Source organism: Oryctolagus cuniculus, chromosome 7 (assembly GCF_964237555.1).
Source record: "Oryctolagus cuniculus chromosome 7, mOryCun1.1, whole genome shotgun sequence".
Taxonomy (NCBI): domain Eukaryota; kingdom Metazoa; phylum Chordata; class Mammalia; order Lagomorpha; family Leporidae; genus Oryctolagus; species Oryctolagus cuniculus.
The window spans coordinates 156925142-156937006 of NC_091438.1; the positions used below are offsets into that span (position 1 = coordinate 156925142).

General features: G+C 59.3%; 1 protein-coding gene across 3 annotated transcripts in view; it reads right to left on the reverse strand.

Moving 5' to 3' along the window:
• The window catches only part of DISP3 (dispatched RND transporter family member 3), a 51744-nt gene extending 45835 nt beyond the window's left edge, over positions 1-5909 (reverse strand). For 2 of the 3 annotated variants that reach the window (XM_070077053.1, XM_070077052.1), the window contains exon 1: positions 5526-5909. The gene's annotated coding sequence lies outside the window, so the exon portion shown is untranslated. The remainder of the gene's footprint in view (positions 1-5525) is intronic. The other variant, XM_070077054.1, reaches the window with a different exon arrangement.
• Between the last annotated feature and the right edge of the window lie 5956 nt (positions 5910-11865).

Sequence of the window (11865 nt, forward strand, 5' to 3'; positions counted from 1 at the left end):
TTCCACAGAGGGAAAAGAGGGAAGGGGCGGGGAGCTAGCAGAACTGGGCCATGCAGGGGCTCCCCGTGCACTGGAGCCTGCTCCAGGGGCTTCCCTCCCCTGGGTTCCCCAGGCCCTCCACGCTGAGAATGTCCTCTGGGCACTGGCCCCCGGACACCGCACTTGGCTTCCTTCCTTCAGGCTTCGGCAGAGCCACAGCTGCTGCCTGCCCGAGTGCCCGTCAGTGTGACAGGGCCTGGAGCTGTGACAGAAATCACCCTGGGGCTGCCCACAGCATCTCCCCACCCCCAGCTTTGTTCCAGACTGTCCCTTGCCTCACCCCCAGGGTGCACCTGCTAGCAGCGGCTCTGCTTGGCTCCATCTGCCTCTTTGCTGGCTGTGTGGCCTGGAGCAGGTGTCTCCACCTCTCTGGCCTCAGTGAAATGGAGTAGGGATGGTCACCTCCAGGGCAGCCACGTGGATCACATCAGTTAAGGTACAGAGAACCCAGCACGCGCCTGGCACGCGCTAGAGGCTCCACCTCTGTGATGGTGATCGCTCATGATGAACAGGTGGAGGTGGGACAGGCGTGATGTCACAGGGAACCGGGGAGGGACAGGTGGGGGTGGGGCAGGCGTGATGTCACAGGGAACCGGGGAGGGACAGGTGGGGGTGGGGCAGGCGTGATGTCAGAGGGAACTGGGGAGGGACAGGTGGGGGTGGGACAGGCGTGATGTCACAGGGAACTGGGGAGGAACAGGTGGGGGTGGGGCAGGCGTGATATCAGAGGGAACTGGGGAGGAACAGGTGGGGGTGGGGCAGGCGTGATGTCAGAGGGAACCCGGGAGGAACAGGTGGGGGCGGGGCAGGCGTGATGTCACAGGGAACCGCAGAGAGGACAGCACCGTGGCAGCAGCGGCCTTTTGTCTTGTGCTCTGACGGGAGTTGTTAGGTTTTCTGCCTGCATTGCCTCTGCTCCTCCCCCGGTGCCGTCTGGATGCCTCCCACACATTCATGGGACTCTGAGACTCCGGCTTTGCCACCGACTTGCTGTGTGGCACTGGGCAGCTCACAGCTCTGCAGCCCTGGCCTCTTACACAGTTAGGGGTTGTTCACGGCCCAGGCTTCACAGGGGAGCTCCTGCCCAAGCCCCTCTCCCAGGAGACACGGCCAGGCTCTGATGGTTGGGGACAGAGGTCGAGGTGGGGAGCAGCCCTGCCTCTCACCCTGGCCCAGCTGGCAGAAGGATCTAGACCCTTTTGAAAATCATCACATAATTTTTTTGGCAAAAATATCATTGACTGAATGAACAGGTAAACAAAATGTAGGTAGTAGGCAAAATGGGAGCTTTTGCTTCATTTAGATCAAGATCTGATCCCCACTTGAGCTCTTCCAACTGTGTGACCTTGGACAAGTGCCTTCCCATCTCTGGACCTTGGTTGGCCCATATATTAAGTGAGACCCACAACTGGCATGCTGTGAGGCTGAGACGGCTGTGAGGCTGCGGTGAGACCGTCCCAGCAGATCCTTGTCCTCCTGTACATGGTACGTATTCAACAAATGGCAGCTAAAATGATTGGCATTGTTCTCACCCGCCTCCCACTGTAGGGCTGAGAGCACCCGAGGCCACCAGCCTTGTCTGGCTGGCGCCCATTTCCAAAGAGCCTGGACAAACACAGACACAGATTCATGGCCCTCCTCCCAGCAGAGTACTTCCCAGCTGGTGCTGAGCGAGAGTCCGGCCGGCCGTCTGCTCTCCCTGTGGCCAGCCAGGGAGTGCACTCACAGCAGGAGGCTCTGTCCCCGTCCCTGCACCAGTCCCGGCTGTGTCCCTGCCTCTGGCTTTGTCAAGTCGCTGGAGCATGAGCTGCACTGCCTGCCCGTGAAATGCGACTTTTGGAAAACATGCATATTTGGAACTTGGTGCATGTTTCTATTTCGGGCTGACACTGCTCTCTTTATTTATTTTCCCTGGGCTTTGGCGCATAGGAATCCAGCTTGGAAGGGTTTTGTGCCAGACTTGCCACCCGCCCTTCCCGGGTCGGGGAAGGATGGGTGAGACAAGGAGCATATCCAGGGACAAGCCCTCTCGGCTAGGACGGACCACGACGGCCGGCCCGGCCTCGCTGTCCCAGCCCCTGGTAGAACTCCCCATATTCGGGTGGGGTGAGGGGTTCAACAGGGGTTCGAGTAGGGAAACAATTTCAAAGAGGGTGAATGGAACCCAAGGGGCTGATCTTAGCTTCCCAGTAAAAGAAGGCTAAGATCATTAACGGCACCAGCAGGATCGGTAGCAAACCTGCCACGGCCGCCGTTTCTGGGTGCCTGCTTTCCCGACCCACAGTGAGCTCGCTGCCTATGCCAGGGCAGCCACCTCATCTTCAGCACCTCACTTGGAGGACTGCTTTTGCTGGCCCCAGCTCCGGGGGCTGGAAGAAGAGGCTGTGCTGGTGATCGCTGTCTCCTTCTCCCCTCCCCCCTCCCCCCTCCCCTCCCCTCCCCCTCCGCAGCCACAGAAGCCGGCTAGCAACTGATTGCTCACAGGCAGTCTACCCAGTTCAGCCATAGGGGCTTGAGACGGATTGCCAAGCCCCTCTACTGTGGGCTGGTCATTTACAACCAGCCCGGGGTCTGTCTCTTGGGGGAAGGACCTTAACTCAGTCCCAGGTGCCTTTGGATGGCAGGTGCACCCAGGGCTAATGCGGATATGGGCAGCAGGTGTAAAACATCAGAGAAACCGTAATGCCAAGGATCTGCGGATCAGGAGATCCAGGTTTAAGCCTCTACTCTTCATTCACTCACGAAGCTTCTACCAGCAAGAACTGGCGCTTCACGCAGACAACTTCAGTTGATGACTGAGCCAGCGCCAACCCCCATGGAGACTGTACTTCAGTGGTCTGACCTTAAGCCAGCAAACGACTTGCATGTACAGTCCTATGAAGGAAATCACGTGCACATCTCTCACTCAGGGGACAGACAGGATGGCTTTCCCGTGACGGATGCTCTAAGGAGAGGCAAAGGTATCACAACCTCTGGGGTTAGAACTGCGGTTTTCTGCCCCCTCCCCCCAACCCAGGAGACTCAGTAGAGAGTCAATATTTCAACTAATTAGGGCAAGAAGGGGACCTGAAGGTGGCCCCAGCTACTCCTGTCCTTTTTAAAAATTTTTTTAAATTTTATTTGAAAGGCAGAGTTACAGAGAGATAGAGGAAAACAGAGACAGATAGATATTTACAGAGAGAGAGGGAGAGAGATATCTTCCAGTTGCTGGTTCACTCCCCAAATGGTTGTAACTCCTAGGGCTGGGCTAGGCTACAGCCAGGAACCTGGAACTCTGTCCGGGTCTCCCATATGGATGCAGGGGCCCAAGCACTTGGGCCATCCTCTGCCGCTTTCCCAGATGTATTAGCAGGGCGCTGGATGCGAAGTTGAGCAGCCGAGACGTGAATTGGCACCCATAGGGGACGCCATCACTGCTGCAGACGGTGGCTCTACTCCCTACACCACAGCCCTGGCCCCAGCTCTGTCCTTTTATAGATGGGAAGCCCGAGGCTCAGAGACGGAAGCGATTAGCCCAAGGGACTCTGGGAGCCTGTGGTCAAACTGAGACTAGAATCTAGCCTCCCCACTTCTGGTCTAGTGCTCTGTCCACAACATCTTGCTGAGGCCCTGTCTCTTTGCACCGAATTTATGAAGGCGCTGGGAATAGCAGGAGAGGTGTGAAAGGGCAGGCAGTGCATAGGCATCAGGTCCTCCAAAGCTCCAAGGGTCGGGGCTTGTGCAGACCCTGCACCCCCAGGTTCCTGGCCCCCTGGGGAAGATCGTGGAGGCTCTGGAGCAGGGAGGCAGTTGCTGAAGCAAGGGGTCAGGGGCCCGCAGCCGAGGAGGCAAGGCTGGGAGAACGAAGTCGGCTCCCCCGAGCAGAGACTGGGTCAGGTCCAGGCCGCAGGTGGACAGCTGGGCAGATCAAGACTGAATAGAGGGAGGTGCTGGAGGACAAGCCTGGGGAGGCAACACAGCAGGGACACTGACCCCGCCAGCTGGGAATGTGGCCCCTGGCCGGGAAAGAGGTGTCTGGAGCAAGGTCTGAGGAAGGGGAGTGGGCGACATGGACCCTGAGGTTAAAACCAGAAAGGCGTCCGCTGGGCTGGGCTTCTGCCCAGGGCGGCCACCGAGTCACCACCTCCTGCTCCCTTTGGCAGGTGACTGGGCCAGGGGGTGTTTCAGAGGCTTGCTCTGCCTCGGGCCGCTTCTCCACAGGAGCAGGAGAGGGCTGGGGGTGGGAGGAGAATGACGGGAGTGTGTGTGTCTGTGTGCGGTGGCAGCGGGGCTGCGTCTGTGCCCAGAAGCCTGGCGCCTCAGTGAGTCACTGGCACGGGTCTGAGGAGCCGGCAGTCTCTCTGTGAGTCCGCAGCTTAGTCAGTATGTGCAGAGGCAGCAGCCCAGGCTGCAGGTGGGAGACACTGCCCTGGGCCACACAGCAGTGCTTGTAGGGAGATCCTTCCCTTCAGTGTGTGTGAATCTTGGGTCTGCATGTGGACTGTGGGCGGCTGTGCACCTGCGGAGGGGACGGTGCGCCCTGCTGGCGCGCGAACGGGTGTGAGTGCCTGTGCGGGTCCCCAGGCGCCCGCAGGGAGTTAGGCATCCCAGGCCACCTCCGGGCGCTGTCCGCGGTGCTGAGCCGGGCGTGACCCGGCGGGGACCTGCGCCCAGCCCTAGGCGGGATCGTAGGGAGCTGGAGCCCGCCGTGGAGGGCAGGGGGCCGACGACAGCAGGCCCCCAAGGAGGCGCCTTCCCAGCCCAGCTGCGGGCCTCCCCGGGGAGTTGGGAAAAGTTCTCCCGACGGCGGGACTGGCTCACGGCACTCGGCGCTGCGCACCACCGTCTTCCCGACCCTTAGCGCCATGCCTGCCTCGATGCCCACCCCACTCCAACAGCGGTCGCGTCCTCCGCAGAGCCCGGGGACCCTCGCGCTTGGCTTGCATCATATGCCCGGCCGGCCCCAGGACCCCACGCGCCCTGCCGAACCTGCAGCCGGGTTCAATGGCCCCGGACGTCCCGCCAAGGGCCTGAGTGCGCTCAGCTGGGGGCGCGGGGTGGGTATCGGACAGAGAGGGGGTCGTGAATCTCCCCCGGCCCCCCCCCTCCGCCCTAGCCCGGCAGAGCCCGACCTGGGGGGCGACCTCAGACCCACGCGCAACTTTTACAGAACCAGAAGTCCACCCGTGGGGACAGGCAGGGTCCTGGGGCTCGGAGGCCTCGCCATTCCTGGACATCAAACTCACCCGGGCAGACCGAGGCTGCTCCAGCCCTGCGGGGAGCCGATGCGAAACTGGGGCCCGGAGCTGGGGACCAGCTCTGGGCTCTGCCCCCGCACCGGACGACTTTCCCGGAGGCTCGGAGGCCCGCACCCTGGGCCGTCTGGCAAGCGAACTTCACGCCCGACCCCGCGCAGGCCGAGTCCGGGTGGCGCTGAGAACTTGCCCATCTAGAGCAGTGCCTCCCCCAGACCGGTTCGCGACGCGCCCGGCGACCGTCGCACTCACCTCGGCCGGCCGCACCGGCTGCGCTAAGCCGCGGGCGCCCGAGGGGACGCACCGGAGGGGCGGGGGTCCGTAGCCACCCCGCCGCTCAGGGTCGTCGACTCGCGAGGGTCGCAGGGGAAGCTTCTCCGAGTCGCAGGAGACCGGCGGTCCGCGGTCCGCTCCGGGGCGCACCGAGCGCGGACTGCTCCGCGTCGATCCCCGTCCCCAGCGCTCCAGCCGAGCACTCAGCCGCCGCCGCCTTTTATTCGCCGCCCGCCTTTGTTTGGGTCCCGGCTCCTACCACGGGCCGCGGGGGTGTGCGGAGCAGGCTCTGGAGTCGCGCAGTCCCCCAGCCGCTGGCGCCTGCTGCCTCTGCGCCACCGCGCCTTGCGTCAGCGGCCGGCGAGTACCCGCGCCGCGCCGCGCCTCGCACTGCCGTGTCCGGAGCCCGCCGCCAGGCGCCGCCGTGGCCGTCGCTCCCCCTGCGGGCGGCGCGCGGTGGTACAGCCGAGGTCCGGGAGCCGGAGGGCGGGGGCGGCGCGCTGCACAGCGACCCCTGGGGGTCAGTTCCCGCCGCTGCAAATGGCCCTGGGCAGGCCCCTGCCCCGCCCCCAAGTTTCCTGGGTTCCCCACGCCTCTAGCCAGCGGTGCCAGGGCTCCACCTTGGAGGGTCACCAAGCTGCGGACACTCCGGGGCATCCCCGGGTGCCCTCCGGAGGGAGCTGCCAAACCCAGGTTCCTGGCGCCGTCCCTTCCTTCCTCCCTCCCTCTCCATTCACCTCTTTGGCACCAGAGTCCGGAACCACGCCAGCCCCTGGGACTGGGCATGCCTCCAGCTCTAGCAAAAGGGCTGCCTGACACCTCTGGCCAGAGGGCGCAAAGGGGGAGGGGGCTGGGAGCCAAGGGCAGTGCCCTGGCCCATGTCTCTCCACCGGGGATCGGGGACCTAGGGAGACAGAAGGGGACCAGCTGCCAGCCCCCGGCTGCAGGACCAAAGGATGCTATGGATGGAATGTGGAAAGAAGCGAGGCCACAGCCATTACTGTCCTGGAGTTTATCTCACATGACCAGAGTCTGGGCTGATGTGGGACCAGGAAGACGGGGAGGGAGTAGGGAAGATGCAGCCCCTGTCTTCAGGAAGCTTCCCGCCTAGGGGAGAGAGAAGAATGCCAGGCCCCACACCAGACCCACAGGTGCCCAACCCATGGCAGCCTATATCCTATCCTTATTTTTAAAAGAGAAAATGGAGCTGGGGGCACAGCTAACTTCAGGGTGCTGAATCCCCTGCTTTGTCTCTGCAGTCCCTGGGAGCTGGACCTGCTGGCTGGCTGCCAGCTGGACACATTGGTATTTATGACCCTGGCTGCCTGAGAACTCATCTGTGCAGAAGCAAATGGCCCGAGCCCGTGTCCCTGCCCCGGCACTCACTCCCCACATGCTCAGGATGTCCAGGGAGCCATTGCCAGGCTGGCTGAGTTGCCTAGAGGACACCCGGTGGCTGCATCTGGCCTTGGAGACATTAGGGTTGGGGCAGCTCCTGGCATGAATGGGTGGGGAGAGAGAGAGGCAGGAGACACCCCTTGTCTGCCTTGGGGAATGGAGGTTGTGCCTGTGGCCGCCCTAAGATCAGAGCCATTGCTGACATGAGTGCAGAGGAGCCAGCCCGGCACCGTGTTGCAAACCTCCAGGGGTCTTTGCCATGCCCAAGAGGGAAGGCAGAGAATGGGGGGCGTGGAGAGGGTGGGAGGGGGGAGAACAAGGGAAGACTCATTTCCTGGGAGCCTCCTCCGAAGTTCTGCCCTGCTGCCCTCAGCCGGGAAACTCCCTGGAGCACCCCTGGGTGTGTCCCCTGCTGCTGTGCCACCCTCAGTCCATGCGTGGGGAGACAGCCTGCTCCCCTGGGAAATGTTGCTAGTGGATGTGACAAGGGTCCCAACAAAACTCTCATCACCTTCAAAAATACTGAAGCTTCATGCTGCCCAACTGGCCACCCCGTGACCACCTCGGCCACACCCTCCTCAGAGCCTCGCTGGTCTCCCTGGACTCCACGTGACTGCCAGAGGGGCTGAGCTTGCTCTGTCCTTGCTGGGGTGGGGGTCTTCTGCCAAGGGAGGGTGCAGAGGCTTGTGGCTTGTTGCTTGGGGTGGGGGGGAGGTGTGGAGTGTGGTACCCAGGAACACTAGAAGGATGCAATTTTCCCCAACCATCAGCGGGGTTTTAAAAATGCAAATGGAACCGGGCCTTTGAAATATGCCTGCCATAAAGGGGAGCCGGTGGTGGCGGCAGGAGCTGGCGCGGGTGTGGAAAGTCATGAGGCTCCTCCTCTGGGGGCTCAGCCCAGAGCTCCCCTCCCCTCCCTGCCCAATCTGCCGGCAGGAAGCTGTCTCCAGAACCTGGGAATGCTGGGCTCAGAGACCACCACCCACCATCCCCACCTCAGGGCGCCTCCCTGCCTCCAGGGCTGTGTCAGAGATGGCTCCAATGGCCAACTGGTGCTCTGCGGGAAGGTGGTGGAGACAGAGGCTGTGCATCCCCTCGGGCTCCTGCATCCGGTGGTATCCAGTGGCAGTCCGTCCTGGGTCTGATTTAAATGCCTCTTGGTGCCGATAAGCTGCTTTCTTATACTCGGTCTTCAAAACTAATTGAAAAGCCTTCTTTTGTAAGGGGTTTGCGCTATAAAGGGCTGCTCTGTCCTTAGTTCCCAGTCCTTTATTTCTACTCTTATTTCTCTCCAACTAGGTCTGAGGAGGGCCTCTGGGCTCGGGCTCGGATCCCATGCTCCCCAGGAAAGCCATATGTCAGTTCCACCCGCTACCAGCTGTGTGACCTTGGGAAAGTCACTCCACCTTGCTGAGTCCCAGTCATCTTGTCTGTAAAATGGGGCAGCAGAAGTAATTATCTCAAAGTAGCAGCTATAAAGAGCGTTAAATTAAATGAGGCGATCTCTGCAGAAACTGCCTTGAGCGTGACTATGCCCTGAATAACTATTAGCACTGTCTTCTTCATATTCTCACCCCGTGCTGGGCCAGAGCTGACCCTAACACCTCTCCCTTCTCAGCCCCACTCCTGGTGGTGATGGTGGGGGGCAAGGGGAGTTGTGTGCATATCAAATCCAGCAGATGGCTGAGCAGCTGAGGACTGAGCATATGGGAAGGGTTGGCAGTGTTTATCTTTAAAAAGACACCAGATTAAGACATTGTCCCAGCACCAAGGAATAGAACAAATACATTTACACGTGATTCCTTCTTCAGTCACTAACCCTCCACATCAAACTCCTGATGCCCCACGCCCAATCCCACCTTATCCAGGAAGCCACTGGGCAGTCAGGTGAGCTGGGAGTGAGGGGTGACATTTACAGATGTCTTTTATTAGCTGGATGACCTTGGGCAAGTCACTTCATCTTTCTAGGACTTGAATCTCTCACCTGCACAATGGGAGCGGTTGTGACCTCTGCCTGTAAGATGTTTGCCACTATCTTTCCAGAATTAGAGTTAGCTGATGATTCAGTCTACGTATAGTTATATATAGTCAGAGAGCCATGTGATAGGATGATCAACACAGTTTCTGTGATCTGGGGGGGAGTTTGATTGTATTCATGTGACGTCATGGATGCAAAAGAGTTTAGGAAACTTGCCCAAGTTCACAGTGCATGTGTTCACAGCTCGAGCTCACATGGCAAGTCCATGGAAGAGCTGGCATTGGGCTTCTCCTGAAATGCCGTATCCAGGTCAGAGGTGAGTATGAGCTTGCGGGAGAAGAGGACGGAAGGACCAATAATTCAAGAGGATGAAGGTCTGGGGGGCAGTGATGGGGCCAGGCTGGGGTAGGGGTGCAGCAGAGAGGACCTGGGGGAGGCTGAACAGATGGCTGCCCTCCCCACCTGCCTCCCCCAGAATTCTGCTAGCAGCTGGCCTAGCACTCCTTTCCCAGCCTTGCCTGCCTCCTCCAAGGAAGCAGGCAGCCTGCGCCAGAGTGAAGACAATCCAAGTTATTAATTGCCTGCAACAATTAGCCCCAGCGCCTGGGCCTGCAGACACCCTGGCTCTGAAAGAGGGAGCCAATTACAGCTTCATCAATATTCACGCTGCTGCAGAAGCCTCTCCCAACAGGACAGGCCCCGATCCTTCCACCAGTGCTTCCAGGGGCCTCTGCTCTGACCCCAGAATCCGGGGAAGACCAAATATTGCTGAGAGTGAAAGTCAGTGCAGGGTTAGACCCAGAGGGGGCACCGCACACAACAGGGCCAAGGCCCTGCCGGGGAAGTGCAGGACCCTGCCAAGGATGTGGACAGTGTGGCATTAACCACAGGCTGTCCCCTTGTGGGGGAGGAACCATAACCTCCAGAGATAGAGTTTTTGGGAGATGCTTGAGAATTCTTCTCATTAGGACTGGCTTGAGAGGGGGAGGTTGGAAATGTCCCAAATTCCAGTTTTAATCCCAGTTCAGTCACGTACTAGCTTTGTGGCACTGGGAAAATCACTTCAAATCTCTGGGCTCATGTCCTTAGCTGTGAGCTGGGAATGGTGGGGCTGCCTTCCCATGGAGGACTCTGAGATGTGCTATGCAGAAGCACATTGTTGTACAGTGAGGGCTCCAGAGAGCACTGGACAGCAACGATGGTGCTTGTGTTCCAGGAAAATCTCTGGGAGGAGATTTCATGACCCCCAGAGGGGTGTGGTGTGATGAAAATGATACAGATGAGCAGTTAGGAGGCCTGGGTGCGGGCAGTTGAGATAACTTATTCTGTGGGCTCAGTGCGCCTCCGTCTCTGGTTTCTCAATCCCACATACAAATGAGGCCATGAGTCAAAATTTGCCCCAGAGTCCTCTGGCTGGGCTCTTGCAGGACAGCCTGGGAGAACAGAATGAGTCCAGAATGGGCAGCAGGCTGGGGAGGGGCTACAAACTCCCCAGTTCTTCAGGGGTAAATGGCTGCCCAAGAAAACATGATGGACTGGCAAAACCAAACCAAACCTGAATCCAGGAACCTAAAGAGTTAAGTCAGTCACAGATCTGTTGGTTCTGCAGCAGTAAAAGCAGCCACATACCTTTTATCCAGACAGGAAATAAAAATCACCCCCCTGGTTCAGAACTCCTGGGAGAGGCCGGGGCATTCCCCCAGCACAGATGCTGACATGGTGGAGCTTCAGGACCACGGACAGCAGCCAGTGCCTGCCAGGTTGTGGTGAGGGCAGAGGGATGTGGGGAGTGGACTCTGCCACTGAGTGGACTCCTCGGAGGTGGCGCTGGGGGTGAGTGGTGTTGAGCAAGACCAAGGTTGAGAAATAGCCCAGTTACACTGATGTTTGAGTTCCTGGTGGGGCTTCCTAAGCCTAGAGAGTAGTGGTCTTGTTTCCCCCAACATTCCCCCAGGTATACCTAAGGCTCCTGGTGCACCTGCTGGCAGATGAACTCTTCATGACTCAGCACAGAGTCCTTGCTCCTTCTCCCCCACCCTGTCCTGTCCCTTTGTCCCCTGGCTTCGGCTTCCTGGCACAAGTGGGCCAGCTCCTTCCCCCACCCCAGTCAGCCTGGCTGGCCCACTGGCGCCAGGAGCTGGGTCAACTTTAACCCTGACCACCAGGCCCCAGCTGAGGCTTTGTAGTAACAGCAAGAAAGAGCTTTCCTGGCATTTTCCCAGTCAGGAATTGGTGCGTCTCTGAGGGACTGCCCTGGTGCCAGCTCCTCGGCTGGCACTTACAATGTGGCCAGGCACAGAATGCTCTGTGCTAACAACTCCAAGGCCACGGCCCCTGGGCTGAAAGGAAGGGATGGTAGGCAGATCGTCAGTGTCCTTGCAGTTAAAATGCCTCTTAGGCAGCAAGCAGTGTTACTAACAACATCAGCAGCAATAATTACTGGCTGCCCTTACTGATGGCCAGCCAGTATATGCATTACTTCATCCAAACCCACAGCCACCCACAAGGTGAGTCCTCTTATTGTCCCCATTTCCAGATAAGGAAATCGGGGCTCAGAGAGCGGTGTCACCCAGCAGGTAAATGCTGAGGACCCAGACCCGGATGGTTTGATTCTGTTACCCAAGATCTTGATCACATCATTCCTCCCATTTTGCAGATGGAAGGACAGGAGGTCAGAGAGGTGAAGGGACTTGGTTAGGGCTGCAGAACAAGCCAGAGATGGAGAGGGTTGGAGCCCAGGTTGACCCAGTGCTGTAGGTGCCTTGTTACTGCCCCTTGTCAGGTGCCCACACTCAGAGCTCCCTCCATGGCACATGGGTCTCATCCTAGGTCCACAGCACAATGAACCAGATCTCTCCATTCATCCTCAGAGAGCCTGCTGTCTCTGTGAGCCCCCAGTTTTCCGAGGGAAGCATTTCAAGCCAGAGCTCACATTTCCATTTG